We start from the raw sequence: 7,362 nt of genomic DNA, 5'->3' as shown, positions 1-7,362 counted from the left end.
CTTTTTCAGTCTTCAGATTTTTCAGGTACACATGTAGAACCTGCTAGATCTCATGTAGATGTATAAATACAGATATGTGCACATACAAAATTGGATAATATTAGGCTTGCAAGCATGATTACAGAACAGCTAGGTCAAAATCAGTGCTTCTGCATGCCACTCTCATGCAGTGAGGTTGGACATCTGTTCACCTCAGCTGTCAGTGAAGCCACAGGACTGGGACAAGTCTAGCTACGTGCAGTTGAGATGCTTTACCTTTTGTGTACTGCTGGGTTTTGCCAGTGAAGGTAATCTGCAAGGGGAGATGAATTACAGAATGGGATTGTGATTCCCTCTCTGAACAGGCCCAGTGTCCTAGCAGGCTGTAACAGCCCTTGCTTGGAGTCATAAGCCAAAAGGGAAAGCAGAACAGAACAATTGGAGAGTTACATTCCTGCTGAGTTGTACTGATGGGCAGATAAGCCACCGCATTATGCACATGTCCTTTAAAAGATTAAATAATTAAGCAATAGGTGGACATCCCTTCCATAGAGTTTAAGATCATTAAGCAAAATGACTTGGAAGCATTCCTAGACTTGCAATTATTCTTATTAGATTTAATAGTATCACAGGATGATGGGGGCAGGCAGCATCTTTTCTGATTCAGTTCGAGTGATGAGCTCCATGCTGTGTAATTGGAAGTCAAGTCATAGTACCACTAGCCATTATTGTTTTCCATTATTATTTTCAAAAATACTGAAATATTTTCCCTCAGCACTGTGCAAAAATGACATCTTAGCGCTGGGAGGCCTTTGTGCTATCTGCCTTTAAACAAGCCCTCCCAACAATTCATTTAAAAAGTAAATAGATCAATAAAGTGACAAAGCAGTTGAGTGGACATTAAACACTTCCTTGGTAATGTCATCAGGCAAATAAATACACAGTCATGGCTTTTCTACACAAGGAATAAAAGACAGCTAATTGTACAGGCCACCTATATAAAAGATTATCCCATCTGTTTTTTGAAGACAACTCAGAATGAAATAATCACACTTTATCTCAAAAATTTTAATATTCTATGCATTGCCCTAGAAATAATACTGTTATATCAAATGAGATTGTTATATAAAGGGAACCTTTTTTCCTACCTGTATTCTCTTCACATTTGGCCAGAACTTGGCTGAGGTCCACCTTTATTGCACAGTGAAGGAGGAGCAGTTCTGTCTCCAGTTGTTTGCCCAAACCTCTGTGAACTCCTGGAAAGCTCAGCCACATGTGAGTGACAGAGGCACATCAGCATTCTCTCCCTTTGGAAAGATCTAACTCTCATTACATTTGGAACCCAGATGAGCATAGGAGAGGATGGAAGAGCAAGAGGAAAGCATGAGCAACATTCTACTTCACATACCAGTCTGTGTACTGACAGGCTGTGCAGCAGCTTATGATGGTCCTTTCACTGTCTCCAGGGCATCTAACTAACAAAGGGTCTTTCCTTTTCTTTTTATTTAAATATGTAATTTTACATCACTAAAAGTTGTTATTAGGAGATGGTGAAGATGTGTCCCTCAGCATATTGAAAATTTTTATTTCAGTGGAAATTAATAATGATTTTCTAGCATTAATTCTTAATTTCATAGTGTTCCATTACTGAAAAAGTCAAGGTGCTTACACTAGAAATTTAAGTGGAAAATATCCAGGCTAACTCAGAGCAAGTATGGTCCAGCACAGTGTCTGTCTTTTTCTCTGAAAAAATTCCTTTGTGTCTGCTAAACCTTCTTATAAAGACATTTTAGTACACATGTCCTAGGGCCCCAAAGCTATTGGTGGCTATCTGTGACTTTCCAACTCCTCTCCCTTTCTAGGAGGTCATTCTGATTGAAACCCTGTTTTACAATTAACCTTTACTTATAACTTAAAACAACCAAATACTAGCAGCAGTATTTCTGTTCTTCAGGTTTTCCTCAGAATAAAGACTTCCTAAGCTTAGATCCCTCTTCTTTTTCTAAAATGTGATGTTACCTCTATTCAGGCCATTCACTTTCTTATACATTGTTCTGACTGAGCTTCCTCTGAAGCAACCTCTTGAGTATCTGCCTTGTATTTCTGGTGATTTTATGACCAGACAGAAGAAATTATCAAAACTCTTGGGAAAAACATCCATTGTCCTTTTCATATTTGAAAAATGTGTATTGACAAGAGACCATTTCTTTCACTCCATGCTATCACATTTGAATGTGATTTCTTTCACTCTGTGATATCACTTTTGAATGGATCTCCACAGAAGTTCAGAGAGCAGATCTTTTCATTTCCATAGACGATGCAGGACTTTTCCCATTATGTCATGTGAGGGAAGCACAAGAGGCTGAATAGCACCACATTCAAATTGGATTTAGGGTTTAACACAAATACACACAAACATCTCCAGAGAATCACATGAGGTTCACAATACTTGCTTTGTGACAGTAGAGTTGAAACAAATATAGAAGGGTGACTAACTGTAATTCCAACATTAAAAGCTTTATAGTTTTTAGTTCCACCCATGTGTAGTAATTGGAATCACAAACATTGGTATGGCATTTTAAGTGATGGGATTCCTTACTACCTTATTAGCAGGGTCGCTGGTAGGTGCTTTGCTTCTCTGTTGCACTCACAGATTTTGTACCTCTCTTCAGCTGATTGGCATTTTGAATTTTGCCAGAAGATTATTCTGTTTCTATAGTGATCTGGGCACTACCAGTGTAGGTTCATTTCCTGTCAGTCATGGTTTTCTTACGTCAGTGAGCGCATCATTTTCAACTGCATTTCTTTCATCCCTGCTCCATGTAGGTCATTGTATTTTTATACAGCCAATGAGACCAACAAGTTTCTAAAATGGCCAGAATATTTAGAACAGTCTGACAAACTGTACTGTGTTCCTGCTTATTAATGTGCCATTGTGCTGGGAAAACAGATAAGTAAACAGTAATTAGGAAAAAAGGTGGAAAACCAAGACAATTTCCGTACAGCACTCAGCAACAAAAATCTAGGAGATACAGAAGTTAAAAAGTCAGAGCTTGCTAGTTTTACAGAAACACAAGTACAGGATCCTAAAAATTAAACCAAGGGCTCAACAAGCAAAGGAAGGGGAAAAATCAGGCTAAGAAAGTTTTCAGAAAATCCATTATTGCTGTTTCTCTTTATTTGAGGTCTTAGCTATTATTTACCCTAACACATGTATAGCACAGGGCAGATCTCATGTTCCAATCTACCTTTTAAGTAGGCAGCTGTAAATCAGACAAATGAGCTTTTCTAATTCTATGTACTGCAAACACTTCACAATTGTCTACATCAATCTGTCTTTTTAGCCTTTAGTAGGCACTATAATGATTTTTTTGTTCTCTTGGATCTTGGATTATGAGAGTATATAATGAAGGAGGCCTCTGTTTCCAAACAAGGAGGGAATTCAAGAAGAATTTGTCACTGAATGGGACAGCTAGCAAAGGAAAACAAAATTTTGCCCAGAAATTATTTACTGTTCTTCCAGTACAAATAATATAAAATGCATTGATGTAGCTTAGCTATGACTGAGTATGAAAACACGGATGTTGTTCAGACAGTATATTTAATTATGTGTGACTTCCTCTGCTTTTAAATCATGTTTTCAATAAAAGTATTGGAACTCTAGATTATCTTGAGTTAAGGTTTTGCGAAGGAAATTGAAGCAAGTAGAAAATGCTTCCATGTCAATGGAAGGCAACTAGAAAAATGTAAAGTTTTGTAATGATGGTGGGGGAGTATGAATGCAAGTTAATTCCTTAATGGTCACGGTGCCTATTTTTCAGTCACATGAATTGGGGAGGGGGGTGGGGGCATGGAGGCTAATGAGTTTGCAGGGACAGAAATTGAGGTACAGCTACTGAATGTCATGATTCTATCACTTCAGTTAATATAGACCTGAAATAAATTTCAAATCTCATGGAAGGTTATTTGATTTTGAACTTGAGCCCATCTCTACCCCTGCCACAAATGTTCCTGGCTGTTTCATTGAAGGTACATCCATTATAAATACACTTAAGGACTTTACAAGGCCTCATCTCAAAGCAGCATTTCTGAGATGAGAAGAAAAATATTTATTTCAGGATTTTCAGGGCAGGTAGGAGTTATCATTTGCATTTGTGCTCCTCTCAGCTCTTGGAAGAAATTATATCTTTCCTGTTATAATATTGCTGCTAAGCTGTACATGAATGTTCCTTTTTGTTAAATAACAGTTTTACCTTCAGTAAAGCTGTAAGCAAAAGTGAACCTGAGGGGACAATTGGTTTAAGCTCTTATTTCCCAGTACCATGGTACACTGAATTGAAATGTTTGATAGTTTTTTCGTTAGGTTGCTTCTGTTTCGTTTTGCTTTGTTTTCAAATAGGTCACTGAAAAATACTGTTCTGGGCTTAAGCAAATTGCAGGTCAGGGTCAGCAGGCATGCAGCTGGCATGCATTGGCAGTTCACTCTTTTGGTTGTTTATTTTTTCAACACTCAAGAGTCTGGTCTGCACTAAATACAAAATTTTATTACATTAACTCTGACAAACTTCAAGTATACAAAAAAAGGTGGTATCTCTCTACAATTAGAACAGTATGTGTTCAGGTTCTCTGCACTTCATATCAACAAAATGGGACTGGGACCGAGGCCTCAAATGTTAAAAAGTCCTGCTCCTGCTGTCTCTTTCACAAAAAAAACCCCAAGTTCATAACTGTAAATTCCTAACCCAAGGTGATTTTGCTGCTGGGTTTGGGCACCTCCAAAGCCAGCTTCTAGCTTTCTGGGCAATGAGGCAACAGGTTTCTTCACAGATCTGGGTCTGAGAGAAAACAGTGCTGAAGACAACTGAATTAAGCATGATGCTATCATAGACAGACGCTAAAGTGGAAATCAGATGATGATTTTAGTTAGAGTATGTAACTAAATACAATAGCTGACTAATGAAAAGTACTGATCAAAGAATCATAAAACAAATACAAGCTATTTCTAACAGAAAAATGAAGGAAGTAAACAAGATATACAGCAGGAAATAGCTTCAGGTCCATTTCACTGTATCAAATGACTAAAAATGGTGCAAAGTAATTCAAAGTAATACCCAAAATGTAAGAAAAATAGAGAAAATCAATACACATAAATACCATGTTCATTTATCTAATGTTTCAAATCAGAAGAGTGAGAGAAAAGACAAACACATTGATCTAACACACATCAAGAAAGAGGAGGCTGTCATGAAGATTCATAAGATTGCAACTGGTAGTCCAAAATCAGTATTACAAATGAGACAGGACGTGAGTCACACTTATTTGTAGGTTGCTGTGTGAATTCCGTCACATCAACAAACGGCATTGGTTGGGCTCTAGCGCAGACACACATCCTGAGCCCACCTGAAATCTGTGGTTGCTACCATGCAGCACATCTTGGCTCCTCAGAACTCAGCAGTGACAGCAAATCCACCTGCTCTGCAAGTGCTATCAAAGGAAAATCTCTGCTGAAAAAAAAGATGTTCCTAAATCTGTTTGAACAATAGGATCCTCCAACATATGCATTCACATTCATGATAGAATTCATTATAAAATTAGTGTGTTAGTTTTCTTTTTCAGGAAGACTAATTTAATTTCTTCATTTCTCTGCCTTCAGTATGCCTGTGTGGAACAAAATTTCATTTTAAAAATAACTGATTTCTCTAGCATAGCACTTAATTTAAAAGTAAACATATTATCAGTAAGATGCAATGCTTGAAAAACAGGGTTCAGAAAATGTTAGTCTAGCTTTCAAAGAAGAATATTTATCACTGTGAATGGCCAAAGGACAGTAATTTTGTCTCAGTTGTGTATCCATCAACATTGTGAATGAAATTACTACTCTTTCCAGTTGGAAGCAGTGAAAAGAAAAACAAGTTAGTGGCCTCAACAAGTGAGCAGTAATGTTTTGGAGCTGAGAATAGTTATGGAGGTAGCTGTGAAATTTTCATGCCTTCTGCGCTCATTTGATTGAAATTGAATGTCTGGACTTCTTCACTGGAAGAAGACAGGTTAAGTCATTTTTCAATTTAACATTTTTGTGGCCTACCTCATAAGTTTGCTGGCTAGCATGCTCTATAGGTATTTCAAGCAGCACATTAACAGTCTGACTAGTGTTCCAATTTCTGAAGCATCTTGTGGCAAATTTTCCATCAATATTCATGGCAGTTTTCTGCCACATATCCATCTAAAAGGACACAGCCCAGGAAACAGAGTCCGAGTTTTTATCCTCCAACATGTGCTGCATCTACAGGTCACGTAATCCAAATTGTTTCTGTTCCCCTTTGCTACATTTCATGCTCCTGAACAAATATCAGTGTATCCAAGATGTGGGAGAGGGCATCCTTGTCTGTACAAAGATTTTCAGTCACACAACCTTTTATTAGTGTCTCTTTGAGCCTCTGCACCCACAGCCTCAATTTCTTTCTTAAACTGGAAAATAACTAGCACTCTTTTTACTTGCACTAATTGATAAAAGTTCAATAATTTCTTTCTCCAATTTTCTCATTACTCAGTTCCTGTCCTGAGACAGTAATTTATTTTCCTGGACATTGGTTACAGTTTGTCACTGTCACTTCACAGGAATTTCCAATATGCTGCTGTTTACGTTTTCACCTTTGGTAATGACTTTCCTCTGTGTGACTTCCTGTGCATTTTCCTTTGCAGTAACTGGAGTAACTCCTAGGCTACCCTGTTTAACTCCATGGGGTATAACCATTCTCAGTATTCATCCCCTTAAAAGTGGAATGTGCCACAAATGCATCCCATTATGCTTGTAATGACTAGCTAGATAGGTAATGCTAGAGAAGGAAGAGCAGCTCTCCTTTCCCATAAATACAAGCCAGTGATAGGCAGAAACATCTCATGGTAGACACTACCAGACTTGCCTCTTTCACAAGATTTAATTTCTTGTTTATTTCTATTTCTCTGTTGCCATATGCTATTAAATATTTTATTTTACTGCTTTCATGTTCTAAGGCTTTTTTTTTTCTTCTCAACTACTGACCTGAACTACTCAAAATAAAATGCTGGTAAAGATCAGTTAAGAACTAAGCACTTTAATCAGGAAAACAAATGAAGTAATACTATACTCCAGTTCAGCACCTTTAAACAGCTTACTGTAACCATATTGCTGTTCAAATCCCTTTGCTGCAATTATAAAACAGCATCACAACAAAAAGCAAATATTAGGCTTGGCACAGTCAGTCACCTTTGAACAATTTATCAAATTCTGAATTTTCTACAGATTAAAATGCTTGTCCATCAGAATGAAAAATTACTTATCCTGTGATATGCCTAATTGCATGTTTTCAGGATCTTCCATGGAAAAGGCCCATGACAATAATT

The sequence above is a fragment of the Ammospiza caudacuta genome, chromosome 5 (genome assembly GCF_027887145.1).
Source record: "Ammospiza caudacuta isolate bAmmCau1 chromosome 5, bAmmCau1.pri, whole genome shotgun sequence".
In the NCBI taxonomy this organism is placed as follows: Eukaryota; Metazoa; Chordata; class Aves; order Passeriformes; family Passerellidae; genus Ammospiza; species Ammospiza caudacuta.
Note: the sequence above shows the minus strand (reverse complement) of the source record.